An 18,210-nucleotide genomic window follows, 5' to 3' on the forward strand; every position below is an offset into this window, starting at 1 on the left:
ATGCTGTAAGGATTAGTTTACTGTCTGTGGACTGGATCCTTCTTGCATTACACATGTGACTAAATCTGTGGGGCCCAGTGGCCAGAGAGAAGGACCCAGAAAGGCATTAAAATAGTTTCGCCCATTCAGCTGCAAAGTCATCTCACACATAGTTTCCCTCTAACTGGTTTTGTGTATGTTATTGTCAAATATGAATCTGCAGAACATCTCCTGGTCTGGAATCCCATTCCCTTAGAGCAGTCAGCTGCTCTGCAGCCTTCCTTGGTGGCTGGTACATGTTGGGATCTCTGTACTGAGCTGTTTTCTAGGCAATCATTTTCATCTTTATTTTCACACTTAGTTTATGTACTTTGTATGTTTCCATGACCAGTCTTTATCTGTTTGTCCATTTTTGAGATACCTGCATCATTTGCAAAGTTATCAGCAGCGTGCGATTATGAAAGCAAAACAAAGATAAAAATTAATCCTAGTTTACTTTATTGGTAATATTCGAAGACTGTGCAAGTATTGGTCATGTTAAGGAGATGTTGGACTATTCTCATAGTAAATGAGCCAGGTTTAATTCTAAATTAATAGTTGTGGAACTATAAACCTGTGCACCCAAATAATCCAGCTTGCCAAGGATCATCAAAGTTTTGAATCTCTTTACAAGTTATTTTTCAGAACATGGCTATTCTATCTGTAACTTCTATTGTACTGTTTGAAATGGAATCAGGCTGTGAAGCCTGCCAACTCATCTTTCATGTGCCTTTCCCACTGGTGTCTCTCTCTGCAGAATCGAGCCTGCACAGCAGAGTGTTTCTGTTGCCTTTTACATGTGGTCCTCGTTAAAAAAAAATACAATGTAGTTCAGCTGCGGTGAAATTATTTGATTTAAAAAAAACACAACAACAAAAAAACCTGGTGCAAAAAGTCAATATGTTTACTGTATCCCCTTCCATTCAGCACATTTCCTTTTTTTAAGCTCCGTTTGTGTCCAACAAGACAGCCTCTTTCTCCAAGATTAACATTTCTTATGATTGTTCCTGACAGAGGATTTACTTTCAGAGGCCCTGCTAAGGATAACCAAAAAAGGGCATGTAGCAAGACAGTTTTGGCAGCTCGCACGAATTTTCGGAGCTTTTTAGGTCTTGGTTTTCTGATGAGTGGCTTCCTGAGCATGCCTGGGGAATGACAGGCATCTCTGCAGGCAGGCTGAGCCCACCTTGGCTTGCGCGCAGCCATTGGCTGCCCATCGGAATAAATCGAGGACAATGCATTCCGCCGCCTGCCAATTGTAAACATCAGGGATATGTGTTCACTTAGCATTGACTTTTGGGAGGGGCCAAGGAAAAGCTGCACTTTTATTGAATAGGGCTGTGTGTGTGTGTGTGTGCGAGGCTGCTGCTGCGCCTCTCTCGCTGCGCTCCTGCCCAAGCAGCCGGTTATTCATTTCCTTCCTACTAGCTGGAAACTTTGCAGCCAGAGGTAAGGAAGGGCTTACGGGACGGGTTTGCCTGGGAGCGAGCCGGGCTTTGCCTTGCGGATGGAGCAGCAGCGGGTCCGAGGCTGTTTGTGCTGTGCCCCCCTTTCCAGATGTGCGTGCTGAACTCAGGGGGATCTCGGCTCGAGGGGGGATGCTTGTTTGCTCACCCCGCTGGACCTCGGTGAGGAGATGCAGGGCAGGATCTGTGCTGCTCCCACCACTCCATTTTTGCTCCTTTGGACTCATTAGTGCAGCAATTACCTATTCTAATAACTCTTCTTTATTTTTTAACTCTCCATCTCCCCTTTTAATTTTTTTTTTTTATGGAGGCATTACAATGAGAAAGCTTTTAGTGTGTTAAGGTCTGGTGAATTGCTTTTAGTTTTGCAACTTAATATGTGGACTTCCAGGGCAGCCCGACTGCAAGGGCAGTCTCGGGGTGTAACTGATACAGATACAGCCAAGCTCTGCTTAATGTAAGTGATCTGATACTCGCTGAAGCAGATGTCCCTCATGGCAGCCTTTCACAGAAGTATTGTTGACAATAGATGGCATCAGTTTTTGTTTTCAGCCTCCAACATGCTCAGCAGCTCGTTGCCAGAATGTTTCTTGTGAAGTTGCCTTTCCTGTTAAAAGGGGGGGGGATTAAAGAATGCGCTTGGGTGGGACTGGAGCTCTTGGAAGTCGGGCTCTGTGTTTGTCAGAGTGCTGCTGGGGAGAGCTGGCTAGCAGGCTCCCCTTCCCAGCTCCTTTGACATGTTGGGACAGTTGGAAAGCATTGTGCAAGGCTGGCTGCTGATAGCATGATATTCTGCATAGCAGGGAATTTCTCAGGGAAAGGGCTGGGAAAATGAAGGGAGGGAGGGAGGAAGTTAGCTGCAGATGAATGCTTGGTAGCTGCAGACACTGACCAAGCTGCTAATCTCGGGCCAGACCTGCAGGGGTAGAACAGATTGGTCTCATATGTCAAGTGTTGTTTGGAAGAATGAAAACATAACTGTCTTAAAATGACTTTTTTTTTTTTTTGGAGTACTTGTTTTCAGAGGAGAATTTCTGTTCAGAGTATACAGTTTTTGTACAACTCTGCCTGAGAAGGCTTCCCCTGCTAAAAGGCAGACAGGAGAATAATTTGGGAAAATAACACATTCCCTCCTTGGCAGCAGCTCAAAGAAAATAAGGAGGCAGAGTGGGATTTTTTTGTAAGAACCATGTATTTATAATAATTTGTCTATTTTAGATACCATACTGTGAATGATTGTGTTTGTATGATTTGCCATTGGAGAACCCTCAGACTCTGCCTCCATTCTTTTCCTGTCTCATTAACGTAGCAGTAAGTCCTCATCTGCAGCAAGTCTCATCTTTCCCTCCTGCCATTCAGACAGGATGGGACCCTAAAACTGCACACACCAAAATCAACAGAACAGACTCTTTTAACATGAATTACAAATGGAGCAAAGCTTTTAGTCCATTTGCTTTATTAAATTGGTGATGGGGTAAAGGTAATTGATAAATAAGGTAAAGCAGGGCAGAGCATTTCTCAGTATATTTGAAGAAATGATAGGTCTGTCTTTTCTGGGGGAACTGCTTTGATTGGCAATCTTAATAAAACCTGCATGTGTTAATGTAGACTAAGTCATGATGGGAGGGAAGAAATATCAGATGACATGTCTGTGAACAAGAGGATCAATTGAAATAATTTGTTTTTCCTGAAAACTCCTCTTTGTTGCCGCTTGCAGTGACAAGAGGATCAATTCCCCAGCCTTCATTCACAGGATTTGTCCTGGTGAAATCAATACCATCATTAATGGATTCAGGGTCTGATGCAAGGGGAGTCCTGTGCACTCTGAATACACTTTGACAGTGAGTGATGTAAGCACTTTTTAGGAGAATGAGGGATTTTCTACAACTGCTTCTTCCTATACTCACAGCATTATTCTGCCTTGGAGCAGAGGAAGGGGTCACTTCCCTCGTGCTTTTACTTCTGGTCCAACACTGATATGCACAATGCAATAATGACACTGAAAGGTTTGCAAGGAAAGTGGGGAAGGGTGTAAGTTCCTCTGGCTGGCATTAGAGGGAAAATTGAAGTGCATTTAGGTGGGAAGGTTATTTATTGATCTCATTCATGGGGCCGCATGTGGCACAGAGCATCTGCTCAGTCCCATCCAGGGTTAGGGAGCAGTGCTGCTTATTCCAGGTGGGGAGACCACAAAGGTAGGGCAAGGCTTATGGCTTCTGTACTCTGAAGATGCCAGGGAGGCTCTGTCAGGAGCCTGACTGGAAGTCCTCCTTGTTTCACACTTCCCTTTGCACAGCTGGAGCAGCCCTGCCTGTGGGGGTGATCTTTTGACTGTAGAAAAGTGAGAGCCTGCAGGACTTCCTTCCTGCAGGACAAATAGGGCTCGAATGTTCTGGGACTGAGGAAAATACTCTGATTTCTCAGGAGCTGCTTGCATGAGACCTATTCTTGTGGGCTGCCTGAGTTTTACTTTGTATTAAAGATCAGTGGAGTTCTTAACCCCTATCTGCCAAGGGTGCAGCTTGGAACATTTGATCCCAGTGTGTGAACACAGAGGGACAGGAAACCATATATGCCTAAGAAAGAGAGGGCCAAGAGAGCATAACTGTCCATCTGCAGGGCTCATCTGGACTCTCCTGGGTGTGGGAGAAAGCACCAAAAAAGGTAACAAGGCAGAAGGGGAAGTGCAGTCCTGAGAGCATTTTGTTGCCTTTGAGAGGAGCTTTACGGGGAGTTTGCAGGATTGGGCTCCAGGTGCACAAAGCCTGAGGCACCCAGGCCTGTGAGTGCAGAGAGTGGGAGCCTGCATTCAAAGCAAGCTTTCATTCTTTAAAAATTGTCTCCTCTTAGTAGCTACACCCCTGGCAGCTCACCCTGCAGGGTGAGCTGCAGTTTCACCCCTGCAGTGAGAAAGTTGCTGCCTTACTGCTTTGGGAAAGTAGTGTGCAGGGGATGGTTTGCTGGCTTTGTACAGAGCTGCTGGGTGGTTAAACGGGTGAGAATGGATTTGGGGGCAGTGTACTGGAAGGAAGTCACCTACCCTGTGTGTAGGCACCTCCTCTTGGGGTGCTGCTCCTGCTTGGAAGGTGTAGCTGCTGCTTGTCTAGGATTTGGCTAAGGCTGAAATTTGACTCGGAGGTATTTGAAGGTCATATTAGATCTGACCTCTCTGGATGAAACACCGGGGTCACAGGACTGTTGAACTATACAACTTTTTTTTTTTTTTTTTTTTTTTTTTTTTTTTTTTTTTTTTTTTTTTTTTTTTTTTAGTTTCCTGGTGCTTTTGTGCATTCAACTAGCCCAGCAGGGAAGGACGCTCAGCACTCTGTAATTTGGGATCCCTCCCACCCCCGGGGGAGCTTGCTCCTCTATTTTTTGAAGCAGATTGGATCAACCAAAAAGGTTAGGGAATGTAACACTGTTACTTAGCTGGTGTGTTACCTGTGTGGTTTTCATCCGGCTTTAAGGAAGTGCTGCTTTCCTTGCATTTTTCATTTGAACCTCCACCACAAACTGATGTCTCTTCCCCTCTTCCTGCCCCTCAAAACTGTCCATGAAGCATAGGGGCACCTCCTGATCAGAAAATCTTGTCTGCAGCAATGTTGAAGCCAGAAGAATTGCTTGTGGGGACTGTCCTGCCGGCTTGCAGTGAGGGCAGGACCAAATAGCTGAGGAAGCAGGTGAAAGAAAGGGAAAAAAGCAGCAACCTCTTAAGCCACTGGAGTAATTTCTCCTTTGAGTTTTTTCCTGTGGTCATAAATACCTGGTGAGTCACTTAATGGCCGTGTGTCTGTTTCTCTATCTCCAAGTAAAGGATAAGCTGTACCTTTCTGTATTTAGCCCATGGCTCTGCTGGGGCTTAGTTCATTAGTGTTTATAAAGAATTTGCAATACCAAAATGACAAGTTTAGGCACTGCCTAAAACCTTATTTTTGACTGGTTTCCCAGATCATATTTGTCTTTTTCTTGGTGTGCTCACACAGATATATATTAAATTTCTAGATTATGGCTATAAAACCACTGAAGCCCAGGGAATGAGGTGAAGGCAGACCAGGCTCAGGGTGATGCTGTGCTGTCATGTCTAGAGGGCATTTCCTGTGTTCTTGAAGATGGAATTGTTTGTGCTGCATCTGGACCAGTCATCCTGTGAAGCTGTCATGTGTGCTCCAAAAATGCACAAAGGCAGCTTTTGCTTACAGATCCACCACAGTGTCATAAGCTTGGAAGCAAAACTGCTCAGCAAGCTGCTGGACCTTACCTGCTTGTTCAGCCTCACGTTGATGAGGGCAGTTGAAATTGTAACCCCTGGGGCCAGGCCAAGCTGCAGTGGGGAAAATATTAGGGAAAGATTTCAGGCAATGGAAACATTACATGTTTCCACACCCTCTTGTGTACAGAATACAAATAAAGAGTGTTTTCCCCTGAGACTTGCTGTGGAGAGTGTGAAGCAAAGTGGAACCCACCCGTTTGCACATTTTCTGGTTTATGGCCTTAAATGGCAAAGGAAAAAAAAATCTTTGGAATTTAGCTCACAGGAAGGTTATAAATAGATTTGTAGGAGATAAAGTTTTGCTGTAAATGCTCTGGTTTGGGATCTATTCAGAAGGGTAACTTTGTAGGCCAACAGATATGAAGAGGAAAGGTATTGCTAAATGCAGGAAGACAGTGCCACTGCATGTAGATGTAGGTGTGACCTTCCCAATCTTCCCCCAAAATTGTGGAGCCCTAAGGGGTACGGAAATCACTGTGTCCCTTCTAAAAGTGAAATAACTTGGTGTGAGGAGGAACTGGTGTTCATGATGTTAAATGGCTAAGGGAGCCTGAACCTGTAACAGCCATGCAAACAAAGGGCCTGAGATGTGTTGGCAGCTCCTTTTGTGTCCTTGTCCAAAGGAGCTGGCTCTGCCCAGGGAGGAGCAGAGCAGGGCTGGACAAACCCTCACCCAGCAGCAGCTCCTGGGCTCTTTCAGAAGCCAAGGTTAGATCCTACAGGCTGGTGCCCATTGGATTCCAGTCATCTTCAAAGGCAGCTCTGCCCAAATGAAGCAGTCTGTGATCAGGCCATTGTTTGTTTCTTATTTGCAAGGCTTTGATGTTCTCTTGCCTTTCTTACTGCCACAGGGCATGTTACTACCCTTTCCCCACTTCATTCTTTTCTTTGACAGTGAGCTCTCTAATGGTGAAATGGCCCTCACTTGATTTCTTTTTTTCCCCCCTTGAGCCACAACGTTCACCCTGGTAAAATCTTTGATCCCGAAAGCACAAAGGCATGACCTTTTATAAATCCTCTCAATTTCAGAGGACCTAGCAGTGCTAGTGTGATAGCCCAGACCATAGTTTTCTAATATCAGCTGTACTGAGGACAATTTCTTCTCAGTCTGAGTAAGTTCAGCTGCAGAGGGAGGAGGCAAAGGATTTTATCTGCACCTTCCTAATGACCTCATGATAACCTCATTTCTCTCAGCAATTTCAACAGTCATTGAGCTGGGGAGAATTTGGCTTTCCTCTGGCAGAGTTAAAACTCTTAGGTTTGGGAAAGAAATTCCAAGAGCTTGGATAAAATGTGTGGAAATAAGAGTGGGTTGGAGAAGTGTTTGGTCAACTGTCATTCACCTGCACAGCTTAACCTGCTCTGGTGCTGCAGGATGCCTCTAGACAGCATCACTCTGGAGGGCTGCAGCCCTGGCTCTGCAGAGAGGAGAGAGGTTTTGCTGCTTTGTTTGGCTTTGGGAACAGCATATCCCCATGTGCAGAGCCACACCCCTCCTATGAAAATGAGGAGTTTCATTCAGATGTCTGATAAGCCACAGCTGTTGCTTTGCCACTTCAAACAGAGCTGGGATTATGGAGACTGAAGTGCAGCATTTTAATTGCTGTAAATATGAACGAGAGCGTTTAGGCAATCCAGATGATCCAGAGCCAAGCATTTCTGTGGCTAATGTATATTATACTGACAAAAGCAGGCCAGCTGAGAATTTCCCTACTGCTGTCCCAGTAATTCAAAACACCACTAGTCTCTTTTCTGCTGCATTGGGGAAAATGAGGGAGGACCTGGCCATTAGCTGGCCTGAATCTGAACTTCATGTCAGTGGCTGTACTGGGATACATTTAGTGATGTAAATGGATCTAGTCTGTTTGATTTCCTTGGGTTAGAGGAATTCCCCGTGAGCTGCTTGCTATCAAGAAGCTGGCCCTTTTTGTTTGATTTTCTACACATCCCCTGAAGGACAGTGACAGCAGGAAATTGGGTCAAAATCCCAGTAGCAAGCACTCACTGGGAAATGATATTTTGCACAAGAGAGGGCACTGCAAACCCAGAAAGCCAGGGAAATTCCATTGCTCCTCACTCCCTGGTGATTAAAAGGCCCTGCCATATATGGGAAAGGTCTGAGCTTCATTCACTCCAACCACAACAGTAAATGGCTGATTCACTGGACACAGTGTGCAATCTAGGGGCATACTGACAATAAAGAGGAAAAGCAGAAACTTCTGTATGTAGTCTGCTTTCTCTGCTGTGTGTTATTAGAAGCTGTGTGAGCAGCTTTTTTTCTTCCTTTATTTAGATCCCTGTAAACTTCAGTCAGTTTTGTTTGCCACTTAACCCTCCTTCTCAAACCAGACACACCAGCCTATTTCCTCTCCTCCCCCCCTATATAACCCAAACAAGAGAAGAACATTTCCTTTACCAGTGCATATATAAATGCAGTTCCTTGGTCTTCAGTGCACCAAATGTGCATTTATATGATGAAAAACTGGGATTAGTGGACCAAGTCTCATTCTCACTAAGTATAAAGCACTAACTTTAAAAAGAGCAATGATTAAATGACAGTGTTCCGGGGTCAGGGATGGGACCACAGGAGTGAAGAAAATACATGTGTGTGTATAAACAGGGATGAGTTTTGGGGGGAGGAAGGGAGCAATGTGTTTTGGATGGGAGCTGCAGATGGCATCCTCAGTGCTCCACACAGCTCTCAGGGGTTTTCTTTCCACCACATCAGTTTCTAGGTAGTGAAACCCTACACAGATAACACTGAGATGCACAGTCGTGTTTACATTCTTGCTTTTCAGTTTATTTTGTTGGGGGCTGGTACTCTCTGCCATCAAAATCATGGGGATAAAGTAGCTGGTATAGCTGGATTTTATTTCACATGGAGAAGAACAGTTTAAGTGCAATAATCTACTTAAAGGCAAGGTGTGCTTTGCTTGATGGAGATTTTCTAGAGTTTTTGTTGTTTGTTTTGCATTGACTATCTTAGAAATACGTTCTTTGTGTCATATTGGTAAGTTTAGAGGTTCTCTGATGTCTCCTATATAATTTTGATGAAAACCCACATCTTTGTGGCCAGGAGGGCTGATGGATCAATCGGATTTCCCAGACTACACCTCATTCCACACCACGCTCATGTTGGACATGGGTGTTACAGTCAGCCACAGGACAGGTTGCCTGGATTTGAAACCAGCAAATACTTTTCATCTCTGGCCAGCAGTATTCTGAGGAGGTGGCATTTGACCATTATCACAAATTCATGCCAAGACCTGCCCACTGAGGAGCTCTAATGTGGCCCAAAGAAGCATGGGCAAGTTGTGACTCTTGGGTAGTGCAATAGTAGCACATGAATAATTCTGTTTTCCAGCTCTTAGAAGGATCAGGGGTAGCCAATTTGGAGACCAAAATAACTACTTATCTAATCTCATTCATATTTTTTCATTCAGGATTTGGACTGGGAGAAACTCTGCATTGTATCAGCTTTTTAAATGGCATCTGGAGCCTTTGGAAAAGGTCCTTGAGCAATAATCACATTGAATGCAATAAGTACTATTGCATGGTGAAAAATGCTTTTCATTTCTTCTATTTTTACCATCTCCATGATTCCAAAGGGAGAGGGGAGACTGCTTTGTGTTGTTCTTTGGTTTTTTCTTTTTTACCTCTTAAAAGAGGGAAGTGTAAACAAAGACTGTTTTGGAGTAATTTTTCCTTTGGTTTTCCTCTCCCCCTAACTGATTTGTGACCCAGCTCAGTGTTTGTGCAATCTCATTCTGGCTACTTGTAGAGAAGCTTTGCAGCAGCTGCTGGTGGTTAACTCTGCTGCTCTGCACTGTCCCCATGGTCAGGAAAGATGTTTATTGCTTCACCTGTCAAACCAAAACCTACTTTGTCCTTCTTGTGCCATCTGCCAAAGTGACCTAATTGCCTTTCTAAAATAGGCATTGTTTTTGTTTTGCCTTTTTTCCCCCCCTCTCTGTTCACTCTCACCTGTAAATAGATGCAAGCTCCTTTCTTGGAGTCAGTATAGCAAACTTATTAACCAGTGGAGAGGGAGTAATGGTGTGTTTGCCTTCTGTGTCAGAGTATCTGATAAAGATCAGTTCATCTTAGTGAGAAATGAAAGGAATTTTACAGGATGTGTAGGAAATATGTTTTGTTCTGAATGAATGGATTGAAGTGGTGACAGGCTATGGATCTGACTTACATGACAAAATACAGTTATACACTTCTGAAAGCCTGGAGACTGGTGTGATGAACTGGAAAAAACATTATAATCTGAGCATGTTATTTCTGTCTCTCCTGTGACCCTTCAAGGCAATGGAAAGTCACTGATGGAAAGGCTGTTGGCATTAGCAGGCACACAGCTTGGTTTCATTGGTCCTGGTTCCATGCTTACAGATCTCTGAGGGTGACTTTAAATAGGCACACTCAGTGTTTCCCAATTTAGAATTAAATACCAGAAGCTGTAGGTGTAAAAAACCCCCATAACCAACACCAATCTCCCCCACAAAACCAAAAAGCTGGGAAAGCCATATATAGGTCATCTTGTCCCTATCCTGTAGGCAGTGTAGGATAATTCCCAAAAGTACATTCACACATGTTGTGTCCATAAACACCTCTGTTTATTAACAAAATACAATAAACTCTTTTTTTTTTTTTTTTTTCAGTAAGGATTGGGATAGTTTGCTGCACTTTCTAGATTTTACCAAGGGGAAATAGCTATCATTCTAAAATGTGTTTCTTGGCCCATGGATATTGCTCATGTGAATTCAAGCAGAAAAAAAACCCAAAAAAACCCCTAATGAATGGAAACTTGCAGAAGAGTTACCAGCAGCTGCTTTTATTATGGACCATGGCTCTGACATGATCTCACACACATTTAAGACAAGTGTTACCTCACTGCCTTCAATGGAAATGCTTTTCATTTGCAAGGGAGTAAATGAAGCCAGAATCAGACAGAGACCTAGGGAAACTCTCTGGGAGAGGGTTTTAGTCTGGGAAATGTGCTTTACATACCTATAAAATATATGGGAATATCTGCACCCTGCAGTAAATGTGTCAGGCCACCTGAGAGAAAGAGGCCAAGTTCTGCTTTGAGTAGCACCTGTGTAAATCCAAAATGGACTGCAGGGGAAATGTGCCAGGGAGGACCAAAGAAGTATCTAATTTTCTTTGAGTGCTAGAGTGCATTTTTCTTACTGGATTTCTCAGGTTTCCTTGATTAGCTGGCTGAAAAACACAGCAAAATTAGGCTGTTCTCAGGGAGCTTCATGGTTTTGGCTCCTTATTTTCAACCATATCAAACAAAGTTGTGTTGATTGTGAAACCAGTGCAGACAAAAGTGCAGTCATGTAAAATGTTATGTGCAGTTACAGTAACATTTATTCTGCCTTGAAAATCCAGGAGCAGTGAAATAAGAAGTGTTTATTTCTTGATTCAACTCTTTAGAACTGGGCAATATTACATCTTCTTTCAAGCTCAGCTAAATCTTGCAAAATTGGAGGAAGGTGGCAGTGCTCTGTTGAAAATGTAGCTATGGTCTCAAAAAGGCAGAAGAACATTAAAACTTTTCCAGGTCCAGCAGAGTTGTTAGTTAAGAGGAATATTTTGGTGCTGCAGTGACAGCCTGCAGCTGTGGCACGGCTTTGCTGTTTTTCTGGGTGTGAGGAAATGCAGTTGAAGGTGTGACAGGCATTGGTTAAGAGTGAGTAAATGACACAAGAGAAGGATTTGGTGTCCTGGTTTGTTGCTCTCCTTATGTTTTGGTAGCCCTGCTTGCTGCTCTCCTGCACAGCAGCACTGAGGTGCAGGCACATCTGGAACTAGAGCCTGCAGCCTCTTGGGTGTGAGCTTTCAGATGTTGTGCTTTAGGTGCAGAGTTGATTTCAGCAGGATTTCCCACCGGTGTAAACACTGCTTTCAGATGCTTTTTGCTTTGCTCAGGGTTTGAAGCAGGGATGTTTTCAGGTGTGGGGTGTAAAGTTTCGTTGTAATGTGGTTTGCAGCTGATGCTGTGCGCTCCCTGTGATGGAGGGAAAATGTTTTAAGCCTGTGGAATTCAGTAGTGTTAACTTTCATTTTTACTGTCCTTGAGGACTTGAAGGAAAGCAGAATGATGGTAATTAAGCTTGATCTGTAGCCCAAAATTGAGGGGGGAAGGCAATAAAGTATAGGGAATGTTTTAAATGGCCCTATCTGCTTATTTAAAGCGAGCTCTTAGGGAGTGGGGTTACAAGCCTCTTCTCAGCCTATTACAGGTTTCTAAGTGTTCAGTGTCTGAGCCAAAGCTAATTATATTGTCCACAGAAAAAGCCCAGCAGAAGCTGGTGTCCCTGTGGTTCATGCAACTGCTAATTATTTCCAGTGGTGATGCTGAAATGCCTTCTTACATAATTGGTCTGAGGTCACCAACTCGTTTCACGTAGATGCAGTTCTGCAGCAGGCAGGAATGACTTCTGCCAGCTGCAGGGCCCTGCCAGGTTCACAGTGGTAGCACCAAGTAGAGAGCCTGTTGCTGGAAGCATTTGAGATGAGATTTTGTAGCTCTCCCTAGATCTTTCCCCTGAGGAAATTCAATGCTGCTGAGAGAGAAACTCCAGTGGGAGAGCTCATGTTTGAATGCAGCACTTTTCTTCTGCTTGCTTGCAGCATTCTTCTGTCCTAAAAAACACCCCATATTTCTATTTTAATATTGTCTTTAGTTGAACAGCACTTACCAAACTCAAATTCTGCCTTGTATGTGCTAAACAACACTGGGCACGTTGTAGGTCCTTTAACTGAGACAAAAATGGCCAAGGTCATGTACAAAGAGAGAGGGGCAGAGGTTGGGACTTGTGTCTCCTACAGCAAGGTCTAAAACATGCTGTCATCTCAGGGAGTGATACCCATAGGTGTCCATGTTTTGGCCAGGATAGGATGAATTTTCTGCAGGAGCTTGGAGGTGGGTGCTGGTGGAGACGAGGCTGGACATGACCTGGCAGTGTGAACTTGCAGCCCTGAAAGCCAGCTGTGTCCTGGGCTGCATCCAAAGCAGTGTGGGCAGCAGGGGAGGGAGGCAATTCTGCCTCTCAGCTCTGGGGAGACCCCACCTGTGAGTGCTGCATCCAGCTCCGGGGTCCCCAACACTAAAAGGACATCAGGCTGTTGTGGGGAATGCAGAGGAGGGTCACCACGTGGATCTGAGGGCTGGAGCAGCTCTGCTATGGCAAAAGGCTGAGACAGTTGGGTGTGTGCAGCCTGGAGAAGAGAAGAGCAGGCCTGAGAGTGAGCTGGACTTCAGTGCTGGAATGCAGTGTAGGATCAGACTGCATGCAAGAGTTGAAACAAGTGTGTCAGCAATGAACAACCAGAATTTTCTGCTGGAACACACCCAAGCTCCTGCAGAAGGTTAATCCTATCCTGGCCAAAACTTGGACACCTATGGGTATCACTCCCTGGGATGACAGCATATTTTAGACCTTGCTGTAGGAGACACAAGTCCCAGCCTCTGCCCCTCTCTCTCACTGACTTTGTACATGACCTTGGCCATTTTTGTCTCAGTTAAAGGACCTACAACATGCCAAGTGTTGTTTAGCACATACAAGGTGGAATTTGATTTTGGTAAGTGCTGTTTCTCATACAGCTTTGGTGCTGCCTGCTGCACAAAGGAGCACAAAAGTATCTCTGAAGTATCAGGAAGAAAATCTTTATGTATTGCATGTGACTTTGCATTTATACAGGTGCAATTGGCCTCAACTGAAGGGCCATTTTGATGAGATAGAATGTCTCCTTTGTATCTTAGACATAAATTATATTTTGACATTTCTATGAGTAGTAGAAAACAAACACGCTCCACTTGTGTTGGTGCTCCCGTGTGCATCAAAGATGACCTGTCCTCTTTCCCCACATGCATTTTCTGTATGGACATAATGCCCCTGTTCAGCATTCACAAAGACACCAGGGGCTACCCAACTTGGCTGCTTGATGAGGAGAGGCATTTGCAGAATTCCACCCAGCTGAAATCACTGATTCTGCAAGTGGAATTTGTTTATGCATTTTTTCTTCGTTTAAAAAATAATGCAATTAGTGGTTTACCATGTTTATATGGATAGCATCAGCTGAATCTTGCTCCAGTCCATTGCAGTCCATTTTAATGTGACCTACAATAAGCATTGTGCAAAAAAATTCTGACTGTGATGTCCAATTTTAAGTTCAAATTCCCACTGCAAGTAAGAAGCCTTGTCAAGCTTAATTAATCTCCTTAGGTGATATCAGGGACTTTATTTTTTTTTGTTTGTTTGTTTTTGTGCTTTTTAAAAATTTAAGGGATAGAAACCAAGGAGACTGAATAGAAGCAAGCTGCTATCCTGCAAATGTAAGGGATTAAATATTGAGCTGTTGTATTATATTGAAAAAATCAAGTCAATTCACCACCCAATACTCACCTTTTCAGTTCAGCAATCCCTGAAATCTCTTTTGGGTAGCCAGCTGTGCTCACATCCAATTTCTCCCTATCAGAGCAAGGGTGCCAGTTCAAAACTTAGGGGTGCGCCAGCCATGCTAAGAGGGCAGAGTCAAAAAAGCTGTTTTGTGTGAAACTGAGGGACAGTGCTGTCCCAGACTGCTTCCTCTTTTACCTGATTGCTTTATTTTGTAGGTCTTTTGCTTCACTTTGTTGATCTCTGCTACTTCTGGTTTAATATCACAGCTATATGAAGCTTGTGGACAATTTATTTAAGTAGCTTTTAGGCAATTGCATTGTTTAATAAGCAGTATACTATTATTGCATTGAAACCCAAGCAATCTATGTCCAGGTTTACCTCTGGTGAAGTTAATTTTTAACCACTTGTCATCCTACAGAATATATTAGTGGTGCCAAAAAGCCATTTGTTTCCCCTCACCCTTAAGATTGAAAAAAGCTACTAGGTTCACTGGAGTACTGAATGAAGAGTTCTAGAGAAAAATGTCTGCTTTGAAAACCCCCAGCAAAATATTCAGAGGTGACCCTTACAGGCAGTGAAATACCTTCAGAGGAGCCCCACATCAGAAGTTGGAGGCACTCTCCTGCTTGTACTCTGTGGCATGGCATTGCCAGCAGCTTTTGAGAGTACTCATTCCTCTTCTGGGCTGTCCCATGGCACGTGCACAATATCATCTGCATTTACCCCAAACAGCGCTTTTAGGAACTTTTAATTGTCATTATTTGGGTTGGGAGTTACTCTCCTGAAGAGCAGCTCTGGCTGGCGTGGGGATTTTTGTCAATTTTTCCTGTTCAATATTATTTTAGCGTTTCTTCTCCTGCTAACAGCTGATGCAGACTGCCCAAAGAAATATGTGCCTGCCCTTGACTTTGACCCGTCTGAATCCATTCAGTGGCTTCACATTTCCTAGTTGTGCTCACTAAGGGGAACTAAAGGGACCTGAAATGTTATTTTTGAATGCTGTTAACCAGCTCAGTCACTGCTCCGTGGCCACAAGCACCAGATTTTATTAGAATCTTCAGCTGTTGACATCAACCTCAGAATAACATCATTTCTTGTGCATAAATTTATGTAGATTGAGAAAGGCTTCATTTGACAGAGACCAAAGATTTAAACATTTAGGTAATTGCTGTCTAATTATCATAGCTGTGGTAATTTGACAAGCAAAAGGAGAAAAAGATATAAGTTACTTTGAGCCATCAGATAAGAAATATAGATCCTGTAGTACATGCTAGCTGCAGTATTTCAGTTCTTAAAATGTGTCTATGGTTAGCAGCTTTAGGCACTTGGTGCTGTCTTTGATTATAACAGTGCTGAACTTGAGCTGCAAAACTGAAACTTGTGATTTTCTAGTACATCAGTAAGTGAAACCTAAACCCATGTAATCTGTAAAAATAAATGTAATTACTTTAGCAAATGTGTTACAGCTGGCCAGGTTTAACATGAAGGTACCTGTTTCTTATAGCTGACTAGTGTCAGAAGACAGAGGTGATGGTTTGAGCTGTGCTTTGCAGGCAGGATGGAGCGGAAAAATTATTGCTTTGCATTCTCCTGTGTGGATATTAAAGTGAACTAAACAGAGTTGCAGATCTGACCTCTGACACTTCTTCCCACTATTTTCTGCTGTTTAAAGCATCTTGGTGAGAGTAGCTTTTTTAAATTTCAAAATCTCTGGTAAAGCTCTAGTTAAGTGGGCAGCTTCAAAATTGAACACTTGATACAAGTCTTGAAGAACACCTGAGCATCTGAAGCTGTGACTGATTTCTTTCAAGGTGGCAGTCTGCTAGAGCAGGAGATGGGACTCTTGCACTCCATCATTGGTGCTGCTTTGCTTTTCTTTTAGCAGGTTTTTTGCCCTTTTTTCCTTGGTTTCTCATCTAGCAAACATATTGGTGATTTCTGCACTAGCACAGAGATAAAGGGCTGACAGCAGCAAAGCTCTTCAGCTTTGGCCAGTGATTGCCACGGTGAAAATAAGATAATGAAAGGCTGTGCAAGATCTCAGGTCAGAGCACGGGCACAAAGCACTGCTTGCACTGGTGTGGGTCTCTTCATTATTCTCCAGACTTTGGTGTCACTTCCTGTTGTGGATAAAACCTTATTAATCTGTTATAAGAGCACGCTTGTTTCCTGACCTTTTGGAAATTTCAACAGCTATTTTTCACAGGAATGCTGTGGCTTGAGGCTTAATTAGGGCCCACAAAGTGTTTAGAGGTCCTTTAATGAAAGGTGCCCTGGAAGTGACAAGTGCACTGTGATGTTATTAACCAAAGTGATGCCTACCAAGAACTAGTGGTAGATAAGGTTATCATCAACTGCTAAGCTTTTCTGTTCCTGCTCTTTGATCTTGTGGGTTTCTAGCTCTTCAACTTCAGCAGTTTAAATTACTCCTCACAAAGAACACCTATTGAAGTAATGTGCACCAACTGATTTTTGGATCACTAATTCAAACAACTGGAGCAAATTATTAGGTTTACAATTTCAGGCTTCAATTTAGAGCATTGGGGTTTTTAGAATTGCTTTCTGGGAGGTTTAACATTTAGGAACAGCTGTCTTGAGTAGCCAGGGTATGTTACAGGACAGGAATACCTGTGGGATCTTCCTGAGAGGTGGCCTCATTTTTGTTCTCACATATTCTGGTCTTTCCAAGAGTAATTTTTCTCCTGTGAGATGTTACTGGGAATATTTTTGTGGCATCATTAACAACTCTGTATTTTGATCTTAACCATCCCAGACCTCATGCAGCATCTGGAAATAAAAGCTACAGTGATAGCTTAAACTTTGTGGGTTTTTTTGTTTTGCTTTGGGTTGCCCTTTTTTTTTTTTTTTTTTTAAAGAAGCAAAACTGTAGATTCTGAATGACCTGCAGATTTTGTGGGCAAAATTTCTGCTCTGAATGGTGCCCAGGATAACTCTGCATTGTGTATGTCCTGAGCAACTTGTAGCTGGGATTTGTTTTGTTTGCTTGCAAAAGAAAATTAATATATCATGATGGGCAATGCACGGCACATAAGTCAAATTACACAAACAACTGAGGATTTTTGTGTTCTTATATCTGTCCATGGATAATATTTAGAAAACAAAGCCATTTAAAAACCTTAAAGAATTTTGGCTGCCTTTCAGAAATGGTGCAGTTAAGTCAATAAAATGCTCAGTAGAGATTGCATGTCCCCAAACATATTTTATCTTGACAGGTTATATACTATGGAGAGCTGCAGCCATGACTTGAAGCCAAGTTGGGAAAAGAACAGTTCTGTTACAGGGCTGCATTTGATGGGAATCTGAGGAGGGGAAGGGAGAGAATTGTGTGTGCTCTGAGAATGCCAAACGCAGAAAGCCTCGCTAAGCTGAGCTCTTGGGCTCTATAAATCATTGTAACATCAGTAGGTCCTTACTGATTTACATCTCTTGGGCATCTGTTTTGGTTTTTATTTTACACAAACCTAATTTCTCTGGATGCATGAAAGCATGGGGTTTTAATAGGAGTTATATTGATGGGCAGTAGCTTGGAGTCTGTGTATGAAAGTTTGTAGTTGGTATCATCAACAAATAAAATGAACAAGTGTGGCAATGTCTAGCCTCCGTGACCTGGATCAAATCAATCCATGATTTCTCTGCACTGATGTGGCTCTGTTGAAGTTTGCTCATCACACATCTTGCTTCTATGCCAGTGTGTGACTGGAAATAATAGACTTTCGGGGTAGGAGACTGGAAATGACGAGTTGTGTGACATTAGAACAGATACTTTATTGCCCTTTGGGGGCCTCCCATCTGAAGAGAATGTGAAAAAATACATTCAGATAGCAAGGAGGATAAAATCTGTCTCTGTGATATCTGTTGAAGGGAGCTCAGTAGATCTAGTCCCACTGTTGCAGGATTGTAACTCTTTGGGTTTGTGGAGATGGAAAGTGGTGCTGTGGAGCAGCAAAGTGCCTTATCTCTGTTTTAATTGGCTTGCACATGAGCCATTTGCAGTCCTGCTCTTTTATCCCAGTGAGAG

The 18,210-nt window shown here is 43.2% G+C and overlaps 1 protein-coding gene across 5 annotated transcripts in view; it reads left to right on the top strand.

Moving 5' to 3' along the window:
- Positions 1–1,185: 1,185 nt before the first annotated feature.
- Positions 1,186–18,210, top strand: part of CALD1 (caldesmon 1) — a 169,529-nt gene continuing 152,504 nt past the window's right edge. For 2 of the 5 annotated variants that reach the window (XM_038152951.1, XM_038152952.1), the window contains exon 1: positions 1,186–1,467. The gene's annotated coding sequence lies outside the window, so the exon portion shown is untranslated. The remainder of the gene's footprint in view (positions 1,468–18,210) is intronic. The other 3 variants (XM_038152956.1, XM_038152955.1, XM_038152957.1) reach the window with 3 other exon arrangements.

The sequence above is a fragment of the Motacilla alba genome, chromosome 1A (assembly GCF_015832195.1).
Source record: "Motacilla alba alba isolate MOTALB_02 chromosome 1A, Motacilla_alba_V1.0_pri, whole genome shotgun sequence".
NCBI classification, from domain to species: domain Eukaryota; kingdom Metazoa; phylum Chordata; class Aves; order Passeriformes; family Motacillidae; genus Motacilla; species Motacilla alba.